Source organism: Saccopteryx leptura, chromosome 11 (assembly GCF_036850995.1).
Source record: "Saccopteryx leptura isolate mSacLep1 chromosome 11, mSacLep1_pri_phased_curated, whole genome shotgun sequence".
NCBI lineage: Eukaryota > Metazoa > Chordata > Mammalia > Chiroptera > Emballonuridae > Saccopteryx > Saccopteryx leptura.
Window position 1 is genome coordinate 28456310 of NC_089513.1, and position 25844 is coordinate 28482153.

The window sequence follows — 25844 nt, forward strand, 5'->3', positions numbered from 1 at the left end:
TCAAGACAGAGTTATACGGAAAGAAAAATAGAAAAACATATGTATTTTAAAAATAAGACTGAATAGGAAAGGAAGTGAAGGCAAAACAGAAGAAGTGGGCAAGGAAGACAGAAAAATCATTGCTTCCTAGGCATATAATATGACATTTGGTGACCCGGATATAAGAGAATCCCAATAGAATTTAATGTTAAGATCTTGCAGTTTTTGTCAGGATCACCACACACACACACACACACACACACACACACACACACACACACACCCTTTTTTTTCTGTGTGCTACCAGCCCTAGACACTTTGTCTCTGTCCCTTATTGGGCATTGCAGACATTTGCATATTTTCTTCAGTTCTTTCTTCTTGAGCAAGTCAGGTGGACAAAGCCTTTCTACCTACCTGCCTTCTTCTTGACCTCATACTCTACTCTTTCTAAAAAATGCATAAATACTTTGCATCTTGAAAATTTCAGTGATAAGAAAATAGACATATAATAACAATAATAAACTCAAAGCTGTTACAAACATTTTAGGATTTTCTATGTATGATCAAACTCTCTAATATGCATTTTGTAAAATCCTCTGAAATCCATACATTCATGTAACTAAATGATGCTCTTATGTACAATTTTTATAAAATTATTTTGATTTTTTTCATAAATATTTCTTTGATGTTGGGCCCTATAGTTCATGAGTCAGTGTATTAGTACATATTTACTATTTAGTATTTTGGGTTTTTTTGTTTACTTGTTTCTTTTTATTATAGCTAGACACAATACATTTTTCCATATGAAATAGGCTGAGTAGCATAACCACTAACTTCATGAAACTGACTTCATGACACATACCTTCCTTAGACAAGGAGGCAAAAATAAATTCAATTATATTTAGCAATGCAATATCATTAATGCTCACTGGTGACCAACTAAGCAATCGTGTGTTATCTTCCTAGAATTACCATGACAAAACACTACAAATTGGGTTGCTTAATTAAATAGAAATTTATTCTCTCATATTTCTGGAGGCTAGATATTTGACATCAAAGTGTCAGCAGGGTGGTCTTTTCTTGGGAGCTTAGCTGGAGAATATGTTTCATGCCTGTCTCCTAGTTTCTTGGGGTTACTATTTTCACATGGTATTCTTTTCTCTGTGTATGTCTATGTCAAATTAGTACAGGTGTTACATTGGTACACATTAGAACATGACATTCTCTCTATTTGTGTCTGTGTCATATTAGTAAGGCCATTAACTGTTGGATTTAGGGCCCATACTAATCCACTATGACATCGTCTTAACAAATTACATATATAAAATGTTTATTTCTAAATAAGATCACATTCTGAGGTTTAAGTGGACATGATTGTTCTGGTACATTATTCAGTACATTAGCCAATGGTAAAAGGGTCCATCTACTTACCTGAAAGGCAAGCAAAAACAAGATGGTGTCCTTAAATATTTTCTTCTTGTGTCCTTTCAGTCTCTATTTTACTTTTCTGCAGCAGGATTATGAGGTTTACATGTACCAGGGTGCAGCAAATTGCTTCGCTGGTGGCTAACTTATCAATCTCCAGACCCTTCCATGAAAATCAGCACAAGAAATCAGAGTCACACACACCCAGTACCTGAGGTTCTGAAAATAAAATACACTCTTTTTTTGAATGTAAAGCAGTAGAAAATCAGAAATAGGGTCATTCTCATAGTTTGTACTATTTTATTTCAAGAAAAAATGTTTCATATTCAAATTACATAGTTTTATACATGTTTCAAAAACAAACTTGCTCACTCTTTAATCCCTTGTATCTCAGATTCTTGTCAGAGGAGTTTTTCAGTGACTCTAGTTAACTTCTCTTGAACAAGCTAAGGAGTCCAGCTCAAAACCTAGCTCCTCTTAAAGCCTGTTAGATTAACCTCAGAAATATATCTTTTCCTATGTGTTCCTCAACATTATTTTCATGTTCCTTAAGAATATGATTTATAAATGTTACCATAGTTCATAAAACTGGAAGGCATGGTAGGATTTTCCAGTCCAGTGGTTATTGTCAGTGGTGCAGATCACTGTCAACTGGGAGTTTAGATTTGTTTTTTAACACACATGACTGGCATTGATCAGAAGTTTGGGTTATTTAAGGTCATAGAGTAGTGGTTTAGTGTTTGAGTTCTGAAGTCAGATAGGATTTGATATAAATTATGGCCCCTTCACTTGTCATCAGACTGACACAGAAAATGCCTTCAAACTCTAACACGTACACATATCACCTCAGGATGTCATGAAAATACAGATTCCAGTTCAGCAGGTCTGTGGTGGGGCCCAGGATTCTGCATTTCCCACAAATTTCAGCTGCTGATGATGCTGAGACAGAGAAACTTACTTTGAATATTAAGGACCTAGAAGCTTTATTGCTTGATATCTCAAAACCTCAACTTCTTCTTGTGTTTAATAGAGCAGTCATGAAAATTAAAGATATCATATATAAAGAGTGGCTTTATCACATAGCCTCACACAATGTTAAACATATTATTGGTATCACTACTAAGGCTAGCTTCATGGGCTTAGACTTCTGCAGCTACACAGAGCTCTCTTGGTCTAAAGAGGGCTCCAATTTTGGTTTACTGCTCTATTGTCATCATCTTGAATTCTTAATAATTTTATCTTCGAACATGGGCTTTGTAAGGAAGTTCAGTGAAACAATAGGTCATGCACATGATGAAAGGAGATACTCAAATTAATGCATCATTATTAACATCCCTTGCATTAAACAACAAAAACATTAAAAATTCACAAGTAACCAAGAGCACAGGTCTTATGGACCCAACGTGAATTGGACTAAGACTCTAAAATATAAAGTATGTGTGTTACATCTATGATTAAGTAAGTGAGGCCACATTTCCCCCAGAAGGCCATTCTTTACATTTAAACCAGAAATTGCTTTGAATGCAGAATGAAGATAATTGCAGTCTAAGATCATGAAAAATACAGGATTCCTATAATATCCTTTTCTACTCAAGTTACCTCCCTGTATATTAGCTAACCACTTACACTGAAAATAATGCCTTAGAAGGAAAGGAAAAAGCAGGGCAACCCATAGTTCTTCTTCTTCAATTCTCTCTTATCATTAAGCAGAGGTATAAAGTATGGGTAAAATGAAAGGCAAACAGTTTTGTGTAGTGTGTCTGCTATTCTGCTAAGAGCAAAATATATGTGCTCTCAGAATATGAATTGTACTATTTTGATGGTTCCCCATACAAGTTCATATTTGCATTTAAAACTGGCATTGTACAATAAAGATGACTGGTAAAAGTCATGCCAATAATTTAAATTTAATTTTTCACTAATTGCAATGACATTGAATAGCAAATCAATCAATAAATAAAACACACAGCCACCATGACAGTTTGAATGATAGATCATGGATTTTAGGAAAAACAACTTTATATTTAATGGGATACTTTACTCCTGCTTTTCAAACTGGGGGACCCTGCAGTTTTGTTATATACTGAGCTCCATGGAATATATAGCTGGCCCTGCCATCATGATTATAATATCATCAACAGGTCTGATCTGGGGCTTCAGGTTGAAAATCCCTAATGAAACGAGAAACATTTTTGCATAATTACTATTCAGATCAAGCAACTGTATCTTATCCATAGCTGAACACAATTCCGGGCCTATAATGTATTGCTAAAACTAAGAATATTATTTATTTATACAATTATTGGATTTTGAGGGATGTCAGATAAATGGTTTTATATTTTGTTCAGATTTCTCCTCCAGGAAGAAAATATCAGCATACTGTTTTTTATCTCATGCCATTAGAAATAATTGATCCCTCCTGTCTCTGAAATCATGCATTATTTCAGCTGGGCACACCTGAGACACAAGCTGTGCTCTCACCTGCATTGTCATTACTCGTGACACCTCACCTCCCCATCTATACTGAGCCTCGGGGTCCTTTCTTGTAGAACTCTTGACTTTGAATAAAAGATCTCTACTTAACACAATCTAGTCTTTTCCTGTGGAGTGAATAAGTGAATAGCCTAAGAAATCAACCCGACTGTGAGCCACCTTAATAATTACCAAAGGAAGGGGGGGGGGTCAGATCCTGAGGCATTGCATTAAATTCTAGTATTGACTGCATTTATGCTTTCATCAGAGAGAAAACGGTGACATGACAGCTACCATCGAGTGTTGTCTTCACCTTTCTGGAATGGGACTGTTTGATTCTATTATTTTAATTTATTATTGTGTGATAAATAATAGTTCATATAACTGAAAGTGAGCAGGGAGACATTGGGCATAATTGCCAAAGGTAATCATTGTCTAAATTGGTCCTCAACCGATGCAGCCTCTACCCTATTTAGACATCTTTAAATATATATTCCATTCATATAGTCCCATCCTTAGCAGCTAAGACTTTCACCCCATATATTGCAATGCACAATTGAGTCTCTGCCTTTGTGTGTGTGTGTGTATGTGGGGGGAAATTTGCTCTCCTCTGGTGCTTCATGTATCATCGGGTGCCGGAGGCAATGAGGATACAACATTGATGGACCAATGGGCTGATCCAATATGGCAAATCCTATATTCCTGTTTGGGTACAAATGAATAACCTCATATAGTTCTGCACACATTCAACAAAATGATGAAAGGGAGAAAAAAACAAATGGAATTTCCTGATCATTGCATTTCACTTTATTTCTCTGTTTTAACTTTGTAAGTGAATTCAATGTCTGTAGAAGGCGATTGATGGCTCCAAGAGAAAAGGAAAGAAAAATGTTAAAGCTCCAAACCACAATCCGCACACTACTATTAGACTTGAGGCTTCGCTCTTTGCTGCTGCAATCCTTAGCTGGGGCTCCTGTGTCACACACAGCCTTTGAAGGTCATCTCAGCATCTCAGGGCAAAAGCATTGTGAATTCTGCAGGAAAGGGGTTGCAGCCCCAGGTCTGAGGCCTTTTATTAGTAGGGGGAACAAGGGCAAAGAGGGGAAGGATTGACTAGGTGTGTGTATATATATAAAGTGGTGTTTCAGTATGCCTTCAAATCTCTCACAAGACCATGCTCCAGGCCAATCAGTTCACCTTCTCCACAGCTCTCCCTATACATATTTCAGATTCCAACTTTCTAAAATGCTCTACAATTTAATTTCTCTGCCTATCTCATTTTTGTGCTATATAATATTCATGTCCTAACTCCTGTATGAAGTCTTCTTTAATCAACCCCGACCACAATATTCCTCTGTCACTGTGAGTTTCCAAAGAATTTATTATATATTACTTGTTTGTCATCGTGTTCCCTGCACTTTAATTTTTATTTTTCACCAATAGGTTTCTTCCTATTAAATAAGTTAATTAAGCAAAGGGCTAGAATTCTTCATTATCTGCAGTTTCTGCCAGTGCCTTTTACAGAAGTTTATAATTAATATTGGTTAACAAGAATTATTATTACACTTAAAATATGTATATATAGGCCATCTGTTTAAATATATATACACAATTTATATGTATATATACACATAGATATAGATATATGGATATATATGTATACACACCTAAATAATTTTCTCCATATATTTATATAGTAAATATTCAAATAATTTTTAATCAGTTGATTTCTCTACACCAACCAAAAATAACAGAAAGAACCTGTATTTTCTAGTGCTAACTTTCACCATGCACAACCTTACTCTAGGGGCTGTTTTATTTTTTTCTTTCTTATTGAGTATTGAGGGTCAGGAAGTCTGATTCCAACTTGATTATATCTAGGTAGAGAGAGGAGGAAGGAGGATAAATGCATCCATCATAACCCAATCAGCCAATTTAAAAGATCAGGGCATATTAACCAGAGAAGCAGACAAGAATGAGCAGGACAAATGTGCAAAAGTCCCAATGTGCATAAACAATGTATGCCACGCAAGGGGCAATACTGCAGAAAGAGCTCAAAAATAATTGAATGCGAACACTATACATAAATCCAGATGAGATTCAAGCTGTGACCTTGAGGTGAAAAGGCTTCTTAAACTGCAACCAAAGCTTTCCATTCTACAGGGATTAAATCTCTGAAAATCATTCTCTTTCTTTGCATTCATGTTTCACACTTTGTAGTGCTCACATAAAAAGGGCAGATATACCAGCAGTTGGGTGTTTACTTTCTTGTGTTTCTTTTCTTTCCAGAGAGTTGGTATCGGCTTTACTGGAGATCAGAGTAGGGGAGCCTTTTTCACCCCTGATTATGGTTTGTAATTGTCAATACCAGGTCAGCAAGCTTTCTAATGGAAATTGCCAGTGCTTGGGAGAATGATAAAGCATCTTGCTCAGATGGGAGAATTATAGGCTTGGGAACTCAAGTCTTCTCTTCTAGGGCTCACAATAATTATGAGAGCAAATTTAATAAACTTTTGCATGAAACTTGTAACAGAATATCCCTAGCTTCTATTGTTATCAGAGCTTCTATTGTTACCATTGCATTGCAAACTACAGAGAGCTAGCAAAGAACTAAAATGTTCAAACACAAGCTAGGCAAGGCTTTGTCCTGACTGCTTGTCTATGGCCTAGCATAACATTCGAATTCTACTCCTGGGAGGGGTTGCCTGTGGCATTAAGAGTTTGTTTCTTTTCCTTTTCTCACCAGACAGGTGGCAATGATCACAGAGCTCCAACTTATTTAGAATGGCAGCTACCACAACAGACAGTGGTTTCTTAGTTCAGAGCTTGAAAGGATTAAAGCTGGATTAGGAGAAAGAATGTGTTCCCAACGGGCAATATTTATAACAAGGAGACAGCTTTTTTTCCCACCCCCTTCACAAGAATAACAAGGAAGAAAAATGAATCCCAGCAATGATTGTCATATGGTAGGATGTGGGCAGGACTTAAGAAATACACCTTTCTAATTCCCAGGCAATTTATGTGTGTATGCCTAAATATCCAATTAGCAGGCACAGATACCATTTTGCATTTAAAAATACAGGGTTTTACAGCTGCAAACCAGCTGTGCCCATAAATTTCACCAACCCCATTGCTGTGTCTACCAAGAATTTAGGCTTGAATGTCATAGATTTTATTTTTCTCAGCATTAAAACAATCAAAGATTGACTGGCATTTCTTGCCCAGCAAAATATTTTCCTTTGAGAAGAGCAGAAAATTCCACGTGACTCATTAGAAATAGGTGATTTCTGACCCATGAAAAGACTACATTCTATACCAGCTCTGGCCAATAAAATATTTTTACAATGAGAGGAATGTTCTATTTCTTCACTGCTCATTACAGTTGCCCCTGGATATATGTGGCAATTGAGCATTTGAAATGTGGCTAATGAAATGTGGGACTGTATTCTTAATTCAATTTAATTTTTAACTAGTTTAAATTTAAATAGCTACATGAATGGTTACCATATTAAACAACACAATTCAAGTCAGTCCTGTTGTTAATATGTCAATGAATTAGCAAATGACAGTCTGAAATCAAATAGTCACCTGCCACTCAATAGCCATGTGATGTCATACAAGTTAACCTGAGAAAGACCATTTTTTTAAATCTAGTGTGAATGTCAATAAAATGGTTCTCCAAGTATCACTGGATGGTTAATGTATACAATGTATAAATTATTAGATCTCTTGCCTTAAACGAAGTAGGTCCTTAATCTTTGTTTTTGTATTTTTTTCTTATTTTTTTCTTTTCTCTCTTCTTCCTTTCCTACTTTTCTTCCTTTCTTTTTAGATACTAAAAAACAACCCCCAAAAGCAGCAAATGGACAGTAATCTTGATAGAGGATATTGTTATATCTGTCACTTCATTGAATGCATTATTCTAAATTGGAATTTTACATAAAAGTTGTTTAGCATCCAGCACAATCCACACCACTAATGAGAAAAACGTACGCAACACAACCAGTGTAAAGTGGGGTTGTTTCTCTTTTTCTTTCATTTGTATTAAAATTATGATAAAAGGAAAAATTATATAAAGACTCCAAGAGATAAAAATGATTATTATTGGTCTAGGAATAAAAAGTATAGACAGTGAAAAGGCAGAATAAAAAAATAAAAAGAAAGGAAATAAATGAAGAATAATTCAATGTAGTAAATTTTAAATTATGGTACTTATTCTACACTCATAACCTCTGTGTCTCTGTTATATTTAATCAATGTTAGAAAAATACCCAATGTTTAGAATCTTCTGTGTTCAAATGAATGAAGTAAGCCCCCCATGACCTCATGATTCAAATGAAAGAGTAAAAACTGCCAGCTCCCTCTTCTCCTATATCATCCCTTCCTGCTTCCTGGCTACTTTGAAAAAGGCTGGTTTTATTTCTCTTTTATATTCGCTACCCTTTCCCATCATATTTTACCTCTTTTTTGTCTCTTTGTCCTCTATCTACATATGTCATTTCTTTTCATCTCACTCTTGTTTGCTTGTCAGTACTATTTTCTCAACACATTTTCTCTGAATATGGTCAACATAATTGAAAGATTTGGTTTAATTTTTTTTTAGTACATGGCAGGTGTTAGTAGTTGTTGTATACAAGAAGTTTAAGCTTTAATTAAGAATACCCAGGAATGTGGATCATGGAAATTAGCTATCTGATAGCCACCAGAAAACCATTGGCCTGTTAGGCTGCAAATGACTCTTAACAAGATAACACTTGTTTTTGCTCCTTTTGAGGACCCGTGTTGCCATAATGAATGTGTGGATTTTTTTTTTAATGTTTGGAAGAAGTCATGCACAAAGTCAGGAAATAGTTTTGGGACGACCCAGGGCCTGAGGTTCAGTTTTGGGGAACTCGGCCTCTTGTCTCCTGAATTAGCCTTGGTGCAGAGGATTCCAGAGCTGGTCCAATTCACAGAAGTAGAATCAGAGCTGCTGGGATTTGGAGTAAGTACAGCTAGACACAGATACTTTGATAGCTCACACCAAAGTTTCCAGACTCAACTGAGTTTCCAGACTCCACTACCTTACCTCCAAATGTTCTCAGCAACCTGGTCTACCACAGCCAAAGGAGTTTCTATGTGTACTACATCGGTACATAGTATATATTGTATTGATATTTTCAAATCCTGGCAGTCATTCTCAACCAAAGTGCACCAACAGCTTTATCTAGTATTGTATATGACCAGTAGATATAATTTAAGGTTTTAATATTGACCTATTTTATGAATGTGCAATAAAGCCCTGAAAGAAGTTCATTGTCATGTTCATGATAGGATGTATGATGGGATTGTCTATATAGGAATACGTTTTTTGTTTGTGGACAAAGCTTTTTTCCTGATTATTTTTCTATCATTCATCTGTCTGGTTATCTAGCCATGTCTTTTAAAACTATTTATAGGTTTTCTTGACTCCCTGTGAATACATTATCACTGGTAACAAGCAAGAGACAAATAAATGAACCAACACTTATTACCATCAGAATAGTCCTAATAGAATAGATGTTTCCCACAAAGGTGGGAAAAATAGCACAGATGAAATTGTATCACTAGTACACCCAAAGATCTATTAAATATTACAAATGACTACCACAGTACAGTAGTTTACATCCATCACCTGACATTGCTACAATAGTTTTTCTTATAATGAAAAATTTTCAGATTATTCTTTTAGCAACTTTCAAATGTATAATAGAGTATTGTTAACTGGAGTTACTACACTACATGTTATATCCTGAACTGACTTATCTTATAATTGGAAGCCTGTAACTTTTGATCATTTTCACCTCTTTTCCTCATTCCAAGCCCTGCCTCTAATAACCACCTATCTGTTCTCTTTTCTATGAGTTTGTTTTGTTTTGTTTTAATTTCATACATGAGATCATACAGTATTTGTCTTTCTCTGTCTGACTGACTTCACTTGTCATAATGCCCTCAAGTTCCATTTGTATTGTCACAAATGGCAGGATTTCCTTCTTCTTCCTCCTCTCCTTCTTCTTCTTCTTCTTCTTCTTCTTCTTCTTCTTCTTCTTCTTCTTCTTCTTCTTCTTCTTCTTCTTCTTCTTCTTCTTTTTCTTCTTCTCCTTCTTCTTCTTCTTATTCTTATTCTTCATCTTCTTCTCTTTTTTTAAATTAAATGAGAGGAGGGGAGGCAGAGTGACTCCCACATGTGCCCGAACCAGGATCCACCATGCAAGCACCCTAGGGGTCAATGCTCTGCCCATCTGGGGCCATTGCTCCATTGATACAACAGAGCTTTCCTTAGCACCTGAGGCAGAGGCCATGGAGCCATCTTCAGCACCTGGGGCTCACTTGCTTCAATTGAGGCATGGCTGTAGGATGAGGAGAGAGAGAGAGAGAGAGAGAGAGAGAGAGAGAGAGAAGCAAGAAGGGGAGGTGTGGAAAAGCAGATGGTGCTTATCCTGTGTACCCTGACTAGGAATCAAACCTGGGGCATCCACATACCTGGATGATGCTCTACCACTGAGCCAACCGGCCAAGGCAGGATTTTCTTTTTTTATGACTGAATAATATTTTATTTTACACACACATTCACACACACATACAATTTCTTATATCCATTCATCTGTCAAGGGAAAGTTTCAGGTTGTTTTCATGTCTTGGCTATTATAATTACTACTAGAATGAACTTGAGGGTGCAGGTGATAATGATGTCACTAACTTTACAACCTAACTTTATACCTAATGAACACTGTATATTGAGCACCTGTAGAGAGAGAAAAGAAACATTAAAATAAGAGGTGAGATAGCTAGCTAGTATTTTCCACAGGGTTCAGGAGAGAATACTTCCATATAAATAAATATATTTAAAAATACACCCACATGTAAATGTTGGAGCTTCAAACAAGTGGGTCACAAGTTAAAGAATAACAGATATTTACATAGGCAATAGCAAAAGCCCTGAAGCAAGAGGATTGCTTAATTGTATAGACTGGCATTTGGTAACAACAGGGTATGACAGACAAAAAAGGAGTCAGGAACCCAATGGCAAGAGGATCCTGGCTGGCCCAGATAAAAGATTGTTTCCTATGACCTACATGCTGAGTTCTCCCCAAAGAACCTAGTAAAGTGTAACTAGCACCAACCCCAAAGCCCTTCTGCAGTGCCTTTGCATTTAGATGTACATATGTTTTAATGCCTTATACATTCTATTTAGTTCTCAGCTATTGGGTTCAGTGGTTCTCAATTGATATTTATCATTCCTATGAATTTCAGGTTAGAGAAATCTAATGGGTTGAGATGATCTGATTTGAGTATCATTGTCAAGATCCTGGCATTAAACACAAACCCAGTGAGGATCATCTGTCCAGAACATGGCTGAGATCAGGGTGCTCTTTTTCTTCTTTGACTTGCTGCTTCTCATTATACATGCTCTTCCAGGAAGAATGGATGACCCTATAGGAGATCACTGATTGAGATCAAATGTGAAAAAGTCAAGAAAGAAGAATAAGGTTACAAAAATAATATAAAATATTTTACTGCTATTTTCTGATAGCTACATAATAATTTTTACCTACTTATAGAATTCCTGTATTTCTCATTCTGTCAATTTCTTTCATCAGTTTTTGGGAGAAGATCCTGCAAACATTATTTTCCCCATTTAACAGATGCATAAATTAATACCTGGAAAAAATTAAGTAGGATGCTCAGGGTCCTTCAGCATGATTGTGGCAGACAAGACTAGAACCCACTTAGCTTTTTTCTAATGCATATTTTCTCCAGTGGCTTCATAATTAATTTTGCAGCTAATATAAAGGAGTAGAGTTCAGTTAGACCAAGATAGGTGGTGGCCCTCTCCTAGGCTCACATGGAACTGTCCGTATACCAGAATGCAGGCCCTTGTTTTTAGTGTCTGTATATCTTTTCTTTTTTCTTTTGCAAAGGTCATTAAAATGTGGCAGTAATATCCTGTGTGCTGACTGTTGGGAGGTTTCTAAGAAAGGCATTGTGTTTGTTACATTCAGGAGAATTTGTGGAGGAATGAATTGCATACATAGTGTGATGGCAGCTGGCAGTCAACTGCGACTGCTGTTGTGCACTTCACAACATGTTTTATGTGGCTGAGAACATTTACATTAAGGTCAATTAGGTTGCCAAAATGGAGAATCGTAGCTGAGGGATGCTTAGTGGAGTGCACTGGTGTTTGGCAGGGGAAATGAAACTGATAAACCTACATGTGCGGGGTCTGCCAGCTGGTGGGTGGTCCCGGCCATGTTGCTGCAACACCATTCAATTCAATTCAACAAATATTTATTGAATAGCTACATGATGCAAAGCACCAGGCAAAGCCCTGGTGGGTGGCAAGGCAGCATAGACCATCGCTCAGATCTTAGAAGAGCTTCCAATAACAGAAGATCTCAAGAACTAGCAATGACTGTGTGAGTACCATATGCTAGACATTGTTCTAAATGTTCAATATGTACTAACCATTGTAATGTTCATAACAACCCTATCCTATTGATGAGAAAACTTTGTTAGTGAGATAGGAGAGTCAAGAACTTCATTGGTGAGATGAGGTGCCTTGGATAGCATTCCCTTTTCTAGGCATATATTAAACTTGCATATCACTGCCACTTTGAAGGCAGCCACGTGGTCATGTGTCTTGCTTTAACTAAAGAAATATGAGCAGCAGTAATGTGTGTCACTTCTTGGGGAACTGTTTTAATAATTAAGAGCAGCTACACAACTCTACTCCTACGTGGTACCCACTGGCCTTCCAGATGAAAGAAACTTGATCAGCTTAGGTCTATGGGTAAGGATGAATTAGGGCAGGGACCACTGTGACATAAAATAGATGGAAAACTTATTTTAAACTTGTTTTTTATGTCAACATGACCTAGCATTAGCTGGCTATGAGAGGTAAGAGTAAGAATAATAGATATATGAAATTAATTGATTTTAAAAAAACCATAGGCCCTGGCCAGTTGGCTCAGTGGTAGAGTGTCGGCCTGGCGTGCGGGAGTCTGGGGTTCGATTCTTGGCCAGGGCACACAGGAGAAGTGCCCATCTGCTTCTCCACCCCTCCCCCTCTCCTTCCTCTCTGTCTCTCTCTTCCCCTCCCACAGACAAAGCTCCATTGGAGTAGCATTTGCCCGGTCACTGAGGATGGCTCTGTGGCCTCTGCCTCAGGCGCTAGAATGGCTCTGATTGCGGCAGAGCGACACCCCAAGATGGGCAGAGCATCGCCCCCTGGTGGGCGTGCCGGGTGGATCCCAGTTGGGCACATGAGGGAGTCTGTCTGACTGTCTCCCGTTTCCAACTTTCCAACTTCAGAGAAATACAAAAAAAACAAACAAACAAACAAAAAAAAAACCCCCCCCCCAAAAAAAACCCCACCATAATTAAGTCTCAATAAAAAATAGCAAAAATACAAGCATCTACCATTTATTAAATTCTCAAGGTGCTAAGCTTATTACATACATTTTCTCTAGTATGTGAAATAAACCTGCGAAATTGTAATTCACATGTTACACACAAGAAGAAGCTCACAGAGGTTCACTGAACGATGGAGGGTGACATAAGAAGATACAAACTATGAATAAAATCAAGTCTTTTGCCCCAAAGCTCACATTTCTTACAAATGGGCTAGAAAAGATCTCTGACAACCTTATCCTTTAACCTCTCCACTATAAAATTGAAATAATTATGTTTCTTTCCATTCTCTTTTCTCCCCGTCTTTTCTTCCCTACACCCCTTTCCCCCCATTTCCTCTTGCTCTGTATCTCTCCTGCTTCTCTGTCCCTTAGGTTTTCTCTTTTTAACTATTTTTTCTTTCCTACTTTCTGCCTTCTCATTTTCTCCAAATATTTATTGTACATGCTCTTCATGCCCATGTAGGGGACATGGGATTTTCTTGAAGTTTGCTTCCTCAATGCTACAACTTTTAGTGGGTAGCAGCCAAGGGTGCTACTAAATATCCATCCCACAATAAACAGCCCATTCTCCCTCAAGAGAGAAGGATACATCGCCAAATATCAATACTGCTGATGTTGAAAAACCCTGCTCTAAATGATCAGTAGACACATCAGAAACTCTTCTCCAAGTTCAAGTCTAGGACTCCATGCCACACTGCAAGTTTCTTGGTTCACCAAAACTTGGTTTTAACACTTCCACAACAAAAGGTTACAAACTTTGCTTTTTCTTCTTGAGTCCTCCCTCTCAGAGAGTTCCATTCTTGCTGGTTCTGGGTAGAAGATAGTGCATGGACCTCAAATTCCAGCTTAATCCTTCTGGTGAAACCATACTGTACATTACAATCCTAGGATTTTAAGGCTCTACAGATATTACTGCATTTTCAAAACATATTCACAGGCAGCTATGTTAGTAGGATGTTCATCTTCAATGGAACAAAAAATTTTAAAATCCCTTCAATTTGAGAAATGCTTTAATGAAATTTAACCAGATTTCTTTTTTATAAGGCTTTTCTAAGCCTTTAGTATGTGTTATATCTTGAAAATCTACACATTGGAAATGTTGGAATGTTTCTTTAATCTATTTTGTCATAAAACTTTTTTTGTTTTTTTTTTCAAAGAGCATCTTTCTGGACCCTTGCTTTGTAGTACATAATTTGCAAATTGCAGCTCGTCCAACTTGCTATTTTGACTAAGGTCCAGAAAATGAAATGACTTACTCAGTGTGAAGGGCTAACTCTTGCCAGAGCAGGGATCTGAGTCTAAGAGTGCTGACCCTAATTTACTGTTCTTTTCAATACATGTTGTATAATAAAATGACATGTCAATTCTGGTACTTTCTAATACTGCAAGCACTTCTATTTAATTCAATTTCTTTATAATCAAAATATATACATATTGCTATAACTATGCTACCTGCTTTGCATATTTTTCTTCTCATGTAATATTTAGTTTTACAACTAGTTTTATAAATATTTGTTAACACATTTAGGCATGCTTAAAATATTTATAGATTTGTGGAGACTTCCCTACACATTATCAACTTGGGAAGAATAATGCTTATGCTGATGGATTTACGTAGTTCTGTGACCCCATAATATTTTATATTAATATAAGAATTCTGTGAATCTTTTATAGTGGAATGCACTGCATCATTAAACACACGTCATTACTATCTTATCTTGGGTCTATTGGAAGCAGAGTTTAGGACAAGGGATAAAGGTGAGGAAAAAGAGAAAAGAAGGCAAGGCAAGATGTGAACATACCATGTGATGTGTTTTTGTGTGGCTATCACTTTTCAATGAGCTGTAAAGAGCTCTAATTATCTTTTTCCTCATTTCTAGTTTCCTACATTAACCAATATGCATGACTTAACTTGACAGATTTTGAACCCTTAAAAATTCTCAAGAGATTCTGCTTTATTTCCAAACTCAAAGGCCAAATTTTCAATTTTTCCCTGACCTGTCCATTACTGTACTTGGTTACATGTTTTCTAAAATTTGTAAATATCATACTTCATTTATTTTATTTTATTTTATTTTATTTTATTTTATTTTATTTTATTTTATTTTATTGTACAGAGACAGAGACAGAGAGAGGGACAGATAGGGATAGACAGACAGGAAGGGAGAGAGATGAGAAACAACAATTCTTTGTTGCGGCACTTTTTTTGTTCATTGATTGCTTTCTCATATATGCCTTGACCGGGGGGCTACAGCAGACCAAGTGACCCTAGCTCAAGCCAGCGACCTTGGGCTGAAGCTGGTGAGCCTTGCTCAAACCAGATAAGCCCTCACTCAAGCTGGTGACCTTGGGGTTTTGAACCTAGGTCCCCCACATCCCAGTCCAACACCCTATTCACTGTGCCACTTCCTGGTCATGCTAAATATCATACTTTAAACTATACATTATATTTCATGTTTATAAGAAGATTCCATTTAGACATGTATAATGTTTCTATTAGATTAGAGAAGCCTTTAGCTGGGTAAAATATATTGCCTTTAAAAATATATACATCTCTCCCATTACACCTAGCATGGGATCTAACACATTGTCCATCTTCAGTATAAATTTGCTGAAGAATTTGTTGTTTAACTTTGCTTGCATTTTCTTATGATATACAAATACACAGTCTTTCTACTTTTCCAATTTTAACTTTCTTTTCTGTGTTTTTCAGTTAGTTTTTAACCCAATCAATATAGGCAGTGGAAGAAAATTCAAGTAAGATATAAGATAATTGTTTTCCTTACATAGTGCTTTTTAAAACTTTGCTGAAAGGAATAATGTGATGTAGTTACATCTGACCACCATTTCCAGTCTTTGCCTTGCTGCTAATTAGCAAGGTAACCTTGAGCAAGTCATCTTACCTTTCTAAGCCTTCATTTTCTTATCTTCAAAATGAGTGATAGCACTTTCTATATGAGCTGCTACACAGGACTGTTTGAGAAAGCGAGCCCTATCACATAAATACATTTGGGAGGTGCAGAGCACCATGTAATGGCAAATACTATCGTGAAGAGAAAATAATAGTGTCTCTGAGTAGGGCCGTACTCTGAAAGCATTTAGTCCTGTCCTCTCATGTTAGTGATGATTAAACTGGAAACCGGGAGCTTACAGAACTTGTTAAGAGTCACAGAACTGGTATATGCCAGAGCCAAGAAATAAATACAAAGATGGAATCACTTAATCGACTTCATCTAAAATTCTACCCCCAGATTCCCAGTGCACCTGATCTCTCCTGATGATTAAATTGCTTCCATCCTTCCATTCCCTTGCATTCACTTTGTCTGGTACATGATTTTTCTTCTCTGACCCTCAAGAAGGTCAGAAGTACTATCCTTGGTATTTGTGCAGGTTCTTTTTACTGCTCAGTGATTCTAGGTTTCTAGAATTTGAGTTTACAATGGTGTCCTTGACAGGTCTCTGAGTGGCTACCTGCTCATGTTGGCTGGCGTCTTCTTCCTCTGTCTTGTCTGTACTAACCCAACCTGCTTTGAAACCATAACCAGGATCCTTGACTTTTCTGATTTGATACCTAACTCTTCCCCTTTTGTGTGGGTTATTCTTTCCAGAAAGGAGGTCCCTTCCAGTTCTGTGGGCATCTGTACAGTAGAGGTGATTCTTGTGCCTTGTGGTCGCCACTGCACAAGTCAGATTATGTCATCATTAGCCCTGCCCCTTCCCTGATCTATTCTTTGGTCATTAATCACTCAGGTACTTCCACAAGTGAAACATTAGTTTCAAGTTCTTTTAATTGCATAATACAGTCCATTGTACTTTATGCTGTGAAGTTAAGTATAATATTTTTTCAACAAATTCTGGCCTTCGACTCAGACAAGATTTTATTGTTTTGGGGTTTGTTTATTTTTTATATAATAATGTTATTGTTTGTGATCATTAGTGCTACTATGATTTTCAGGAACATGAAAAATAGAAATGCTTTATTCATCAACATAGTTCAATTTGTATTTTTTCTCCTTCTTGAAAAGGATGTTATATTAGCTGCCTTTGAATCTCATCAACTTATTATTTTCTTTGACAGTGAAAAAAATGTCAGAAAATCCAAGCACTTTGCTCTGGCAGTAGTCAGATGAAACTCATATATACAAAATGGAATGAAAAACTGCATGATGAGATAGACTTGAGGCAAGAGGACAGGCATCATATATCTCATTGTTTTATTTGCCTCCCTTGGTCCTCCAATAACTATTCCCAATTTTGTTTTGCATCATCTGTTCCTGCAAAATATACTCCTTAGGCTTTGATATTTATAGTTCCTTCTTTCCTTTTCATTCCTTTTATGCTCTTTCCCCCTTTTTCTTCCCTCCCCAATTATTCTCCAGAGGTTTTTATTGACTTTAGCCTTTGATAGCTCTATGTATTTGAAAGCAGCCATTCACTACCTCCTCTGGAGAAGTACCAATAAAGTGCAAAACCATTATCACAAAACTGTTTCTCAAAGTTTTGTCACATCCTCGACAGTTTCATGAAGATATGCTGAAAGGATTTGTTTGGTTTGTTTCTGCTTTAAGGATTGCTAAGGGCAACAGGAGATCTGGGAAAGGGATTGTAAATCATAAATTATTGTGACACATCTTATTGTTTCTGGGGCGGTCTGTTTTCTTTGGGCCCAAAAATTCAGTTTTGTTCAAAACTATTTTCTGATGGGCTATGCCATATCAGAATAGTGCATGTGTTCCTGTTTGAAACCTTGGAAACTGTCTAAATTATTTTTAATTTTTTTCCCAATCCCAGGTCAATAAGTACTGCCTTAAGTAGCAAAAGATTTTGATTTAAAAAGAAAAAGAGTTTGCATGTCCTGGTTGGGTAGCTGATTAGAGCATTGTCCCATTATGCCAAGGTTGCAGGTTTGATCCCTGGCTTGGGCACATACAAGAATCAACCAGAGAATGCATAAATAAGTGAAACAATAAATCAATGTTTTTCTTTCTCTCCCTTCCTTTCTCTCTAAAACCAATAAATTAATTTTAAAAAGTAGAAGAGTTTGTAGAATATATTTAAGACAACAATTTTCAGAAGCCTGTTATGAAGAAGAGGAAAGGAATTAGAGACCTAAGTACACTGACTCTAAAAGCCACGCTCACTGTGTTAGGTCTCTGTATAGGAAACTCTGTGGTGTTACAATAGGCCAAAGAGATTGTATTTGCATGATTTTATTCTGATATTCTGGGCCTCTGGTTGGAAGAATCAACAATCCAAAGACTCATTTATCTGGGTACTTGGAACAATGAAAGATATTTGGATTCATTTTGATTGGAAGATGACTTTTTGATTGTATATTTCTGTTTTAGAAATCCTTTTATATTAATTTTGAAATTAAATTATAGTTGATAGTAAATATTATATTAGTTTTAGATGTATAGCATAGTTTTTAGACATTTATATATGTTACCAAATGATCCAACTAGTAAGTCTATTACCCACTTGACACCATATACAGTTATTAGAATATTATTGACTATATTCCTATGCTGTAGTTTGTACCCCATGACTATTTTGTAATGATCAATTTGTACTTATTAGTCCCTTCCCATTTCCACCCATCACCCCAACTTTCCTCCCATTTGGAAACCATCAGTCTGTTCTCTGTATTTATAAGTTGTTTCTATTTTGTTTGATTGTTTATTTTGTTTTTTAGATTCTAGATATAAGTGAAATTATATGGCATTTGTCTTTCTCTGTCTGACTTATTTCACTTAGCTTAATACCCTCTAAGTCTGTCCTATGACATCCTGCAACAACATATTTTTTAGAATTCTTGTTTGAGGAGCCTGACAATGCCCGTGCAGAGCATTGATACACACATCAGCAAGTCTGGAGTGCAAGAGGGAGATCAAGACTAAAAGCCCAGTCTTCCCTTACATTTTACTAAAGTTATATATACACACCAAGCTCCTAATTGAGGGCCATCTTGTGGTTGGCCCAGAAAGCATAGTAGTGAGATGAAATAAAAAAAAATTCTTGACTTCAGGGAGTTTAGGTCTAGTAATACAGTATGAAAATTTTAAGCAATTCCTACCTTTTAGAAGGAGCTGAAGGATAAGAAATCAGGGGACAGAACAAAAGAGAAAAGTCACATATAATTCATGAAATGGGTATGATTAATGAATAAGCAGCAATTCTTCAACTGTATCTGCCCTTTCATTGGGTATTTTAAGAAGAAGTATATACAGAGGGAAAATGGTGATGGAGTAGGTGTACATTACAACTCCCACCTCCCAGAACCAAAGTGGATTACAACTTAGGAACAATCATCTTGAAAAACAAACTTTGGACTAAACTAAGAGGAATCTATAACCAAACATCACTAAAGAAACCACACTGAGCTGATAGGAAGGGTGGAGACGTGGAAAGGGCTGCTCTGCTCCCAGGAGCGAAAGGTGACCTGGAAGGTCTCTCATGGTGGGGTGGGTTGCCTGGAAAGTTGTGGATTCTCAGCCCAAGGACCAGAGCCAAAGCCTGTAGCCCCAGAGACTAGAGGAGGTGTACGGACAGTATTTAGCTGAAAGAAGAGCCAGGTTACTGTTTTCGAGAGGGAGACAGAACTCTCAGACCCAGGCTCTGTCATAAAGGGACCCCACAGAAAACCTTGTTCACAGCCACTTACTTGGGGCTCCAGGAGTGGGGAGCACTGAGAGGACTGTAGTAGTGAGAGGAGAGTGTAGTCTTGGGGCACAGGGAGATACTGTGGAGGGCAGCCACCCTGACCTTTGTACTGGGTCACTCCCCAAACCTAAAGTGACCATTTTTCTTGGAAGAACCAAGCCAACAAAGGGAAGCAATTATCCTGCCCACCAGAGGCTCTCCTGCTCCAGTCAGTACAAAGAGATGGTTAGAAGCAGAGGGCACATCAGGGACACAGGTTTTGAGAGCTGAGGTATGGGCTACACCACCCCTACAAACTGCTGAGTACCCTCTGAAGGGCGGGAGGGCCCAGCTGTGGCAGTAGCCACAGTGCTTGGCCTGCGCGGTGGCAGAGAGGCAGCTTGCATGCCTGTGGGGGGTAGAGCATGGTGAGGGGTCCCACGCATGCACAGGGGGTGAAGCCTGGAGAGGCAGCCCACACACCCATGAGGGGTGGAGCCTAGCAAGGCGAGGAGTGACCCACATTGGCGAGGCAGTACAAGCTTCAACCTACAAGCCCATGCACTTAGCAGTGCCAGTGCCTGAGTGCCCAAGGAGGCAGCAGCGGGAGGCCAGCAGAAACACCGCACCTTGGAATAGAGAGGCTACACACACTGGCCAAGAGTGGATAAAAGACAGCCTAGTAGTGTAGCTGATATTTACAATGGCGTCAGCGCCCCAGCAGAAGTAGCCACAAATTCTGGATCTCCTATAGCTCCAAGAAGTTTGCCAAGGGCCAGTCATAAGCCGTGACCCAAATGGTCTGTATCAGGTTTCAGCCAGGGAGGTCCAGGGCGGTACCACCAGCAGCCAGATATGGAGAGCTTTAGCTCAGGACCTAACAACCCTAGTTAGAGTGGTATCTTAAGAAAAGGCTCCTCACACCTGACCCATCTAAGACATAGAAAACACTGACAAATAGCAAAAAAGAGCAGTAGTAGCAGAAAAGTAGCCCACAGCAGATTACAACCAACAGCAGAGGCTAACCCAAGAAGACCTAGAAACAATACAACTGAAGGCTGGAGGCAGACAACGCCAACTGTATACTCAGCTACACAAACAACACATCCAAAGGAGCAGTATATACAGAGACAAAATGAGAAGACAGAGCAATGCAATCCAAAAGAATCAACAAGAGAAATCCCCAGAAAAAGAACTGAATGTGATGAAAATAACCAAGATACTAGATGCAGAGTTTAGAATAAATGTTGTTAGCATGCTCAAGGATCTTAGAGCAACAAGAGATGGACATAATGAGCACCTAAAGAAAGAGAAAACAGCATCAATAAGGACATGGAAATCATAAAAAAGAATCAGACAGAAATGACAAACATAATATCAGAAATGAAGACTACACTAGAATGAATTAAAAGCAGGCTGGATGAAGCAGAGGATCAAATCAGCAACTTAGAGGACAAGATAAGCGAAAGCACAGAAGCAGAGAAGCAAAAAGAAAAGAGGGTCAAAAAGTTTGAGAAAACTCTAAGAGAGCTCTGTGACAACATGCAGAGAAACAATATCTGCATAATAGGGCTTCCTGAAGAAGAGAAAGAAGAAGGAATAGAGAACCTGATTGAAGAAATCAGTTGAAAACTTTCCTAAAATGATGAAGGAAAAAGTCACACAAGTTCAAGAAGCACAGAGAATCCCATTAAAGAGGAACTCAAAGAAACCTACCCCAAGACACATAATTAAAATACTTATGATTATACATTTTATCCTATGCTTTCTTACATTTTTATCACCCACTAAACATTTAACAAATCTTTACTGATTGATGAAACCAAAATGAATACCCATTCCTCTCCATTTTGCACAGATATCTTCTGACAGTTTAGATTCAATAATGATGTACCAAGAACTTTTTAACCATGTCCCATACACAGTCATGACACTGACACTGAGAGAAGAGTACATATGTGTTAATTGATATACAGAAAGAGTAAATAAGTCAAGGGAGTAATATCCTGTGTGCATGCAATAGGACTCATCAGAGTCATTCCCTAGTCCAGGGGTCCCCAAACTACGGCCTGCGGGCCGCATGTAGCCCCCTGAGGCCATTTATTCAGCTTCCACCGCACTTCCGGAAGGGGCACCTCTTTCATTGGTGGTCAGTGAGAGTACTGTATGTGGCAGTGCTGCAAAGCACAGCATCGCTCACGTACAGTACTACTTCCGGTGATGCGGAATGCACGCGTCAGGTCTCTGGAAGCATGTGATATCACTTGTTATGGCTAGCAGTGACAAATATGGAACCAGACATTGACCATCTCATTAGCCAAAAGCAGGCCCATAGTTCCCATTGAAATACTGGTCAGTTTGTTGATTTAAATTTACTTGTTCTTTATTTTAAATATTGTATTTGTTCCTGTTTTGTTTTTTTACTTTAAAATAAGATATGTGCAGTGTGCATAGGGATTTGTTCATAGTTTTTTTATAGTCTGGCCCTCCAATGGTCTGAGGGACAGTGAAATGGCCCCCTGTGTAAAAAGTTTGGGGACCCCTGCCCTAGTCCTTTTATTGGTGCCAAGTATAGCTATTGAGATGACCTCTAAATTTTCTTCCAAATCTAACACTCTCTAATTGTTTAACTTGATCACTTCAAATTCAAAATTTATGCACTGGCCTAGTTTAGCCTTGATTTTATTTTTCTTTCGTGGTGGTATGTGTGATCCAAACAGCCTTCATGAAAGAAATTAGAGGACACAATTTTTCTTATATCCCCTAAAACTCCTGGCAGCATGCTATGGGAACAAGTAATTTTCTCTACATGGCTACTTGCTAAATAACATTAAGTATTAATAAATACATGAACAAATACATGAAACAGCTATACATAAGTATATGTCTCCTGTAAATAAAATCAGTTTCTCATCAATATTTTTATTTTGTTATACATTCAGTTATTTCTCCCAAGCAGTCTTTTGCTAAACCATGGAATGAAATATCATATAGGGCATTTTGATATCTATGTACAGTTTAATATAGCCATATTAATTTGATTATTTGTAGAGCTTTTTATTTTTTTAATTTTTAATATTTTTATTTCTTTTAATTTTGTCCCATCAAAATCTAAATTCACTGTTTGTTATGTCTTTGTTTTTACTTACCATGTAGGACACATATGTCTCTGATTATCAACCCATTCTTGATCTTAGCTCCAACACAGTTTCCACCATTAGGCAAAGTGGACATAGTAACTTGTCATTTCTCTTGTGCTTTTACCCATTTCCTGCCTATTCAAAATTCTCTGTATTTTCAGTCCAAATTACAGAGGAAGTTAGATGGAATAACTTATTTAATTGCCATTATCTCTATTTTGTAGTCATTTAAGACTGAACATTCCACTGTTCATCATGTCAAACCTGGCCCTCTCACTTTTGAATCACAAGGGCATCGAATCCTGATTTGATAATTGGCTCTTTCTGCCTGAAGAACACTTCACTACTTAGTTCACCAGCACCGGTATGTAGGAGGGCAGGTTGCGGAAGAAATACTGGAATAGTGAGGCTGGCCATAGGGGCTAACGTGCCTGAAACAGTTACAGATTGTTGCATCTGCTATTCTGCTGTCCCATTTGTCCAGTTCACTAATTCTTTCTCAGATACACTATCCTTCATATCATTGGCTGCCATCTTTCCACATGAATAGTTTCAAGGTTCCTACTGTCTACATGATTCATGAAAACAAACCTGAACACAATCATTGCTTTCCAGTAGAGAGGCAATTCAAAGACATTTCTGTTTACTTTATCCACAGGGAATATGCCAAGCTCCTTTAAATGCTGTTTGTCTTGGAACCCACAGTCTCCATATGTTGTATATTTCTCCTCTAATTCCATCATAATCCCACCCAGATGTTACCAGATCATCGATAAGCTGTAGACTCTTGTAAATTTAGCTACCAATGCAACATCTTTTGTATAGTAAAAAGAGACTAGTTAGAACACATGCAAACCATATGAACAATAGTAATAATAACTAGATGCAGATAAAAGCATATCCTTTATTGATACTGCATATCACAACTCCTTAGCTAGGATTTTTTTCTTATTTTCTCCAAGGCATTTCTATAGTCTTTGACATAATACAGAACACCATTGAATAGAACTCTTAAGCCAATGGTGTGAGACAGACTTGGTCATTAGGAGTCCAAGGTGTAGATCAGGGGTCTCAAACTCAACTCAGCATGTGGGCCGCAGAGCAAGATCACAGCCATTCGGCGGGCCGCATGCACTAGGTCTACAAAAGGCAACTGTTACGCAACACTTTTCTCACTGCAGTTGAAAACAAAAAAAAATCAGTACAACAAGCACAATCGTACATGCAGTTTACTCAGTGTCATAAAACGACCAGAAACTGTAGTTCGCATTACAACTGCTGTTAACTAAGCTAATATCTAGCTAAGATGCTAGAGAAATGAAAAATACAAGTAGGCCCCTAGGCTTACTTAATTTTATCCAAAATATTTTGAACTTCGTGGATTAGTCTGCGGGCCGCACAAAATTGTTCGGCGGGCCGCATGCGGCCCGCAGGCCGCAAGTTTGAAACCCCTGGTGTAGATGGTCTTGCCTGTGAATGTGGTGATAGACTGCTATTAATTTCATCATTGATCATAGTTATGTAGGAACCTTTACAGGAGATTCCTTAAGTCCCAAATTTACCTGGTACCAAAATTTCTAATATTTTTGCATAGCACCATAGACTATTTTTTCACCTATTTCTATAAAATTAAGGAGTTTTGAGATGGCTAACATAAAGTTCCAGTTTCCAACTTAAAGAAACACTGTCTTTTCCCTTGAGTTGAGATTTTTTTTTGGCTTTTATCACTGTAGTGGGACAGAAAACAAAGATTTTCAGAGATATCTTTTAAGAATTATCATGACAGCTTCAAGCTGGCACCTCTACACCATAGTCTCAAAACTCAACTGTTGCTACAGGGAAAACAAAAACAAAAATGGTAGCAAATAACAGATGACTTTTCAGAGCTGAGACCACGTATTGAAAGACAAATTCATCAAAGAAGAAGTGCTATCTCTTCAGTAAGAAATCCTCCAGCAGTCTTTGCCTTGTTGTTATTTTTAAATTTTCATATTTTTATAATGACAGTGACTGTATGTAACAGGCTACAATACTAGTGAATTCCATTCAGATCAAGTGATTTCACTCCTGGAACATATACTACTGGTTGCTAATCCTAGTATTCATTTTCTTATTCTACATTCAAAAGAATTTGACTCTGTTCAGCCATCCGCCCCTTAGGTAAAACAGTATCCCAAGTTCTTTACATAACCATGGTAAGTTCATTATACCTGCCAGCACTGGGTTTAAGGGTGACATGTGACCTAAGAGGGAGCTCTGTTGAGGAACCTTGAGGAAAAAATATTCTTACTCTTAGTAAGAGAGACAGGAAACAGAAGATGTTTTCTTCTGCTAGATGTTATTTTGTTGGCATGGGATATATGTAAATTAAGTCCTCTTTTGATATTTAAAGGGAGAAATTTGGCTTCACTTACAGAAAAATACCAAGGATGAGACCTCTTTGGCAAGTATGATGTCCTACTGGGCATGTGCCCCAAGTGTGGGCAAACACAGAGGAAGAAATAACTAACTCTCCCATGGGAAGAAATGTTCAAGGGAAGGTGATTTTTAAAAATAAACATTAATAGATAAATAGAAATTCATCAAGGGCAAGTATGGCAGGAAGAGATGGTCCAGTTAGGAGGAATAGAATATACAGGGACACAGAAGCTTAAAGAACATGCCACATTAAAAGAGAAGTTTTTGTGAAATATTTAAGGGAGGTAGTCAGAAAATGAAGTTCAAAATAATAATCAAATCCTTGGCCAAAGAGCTC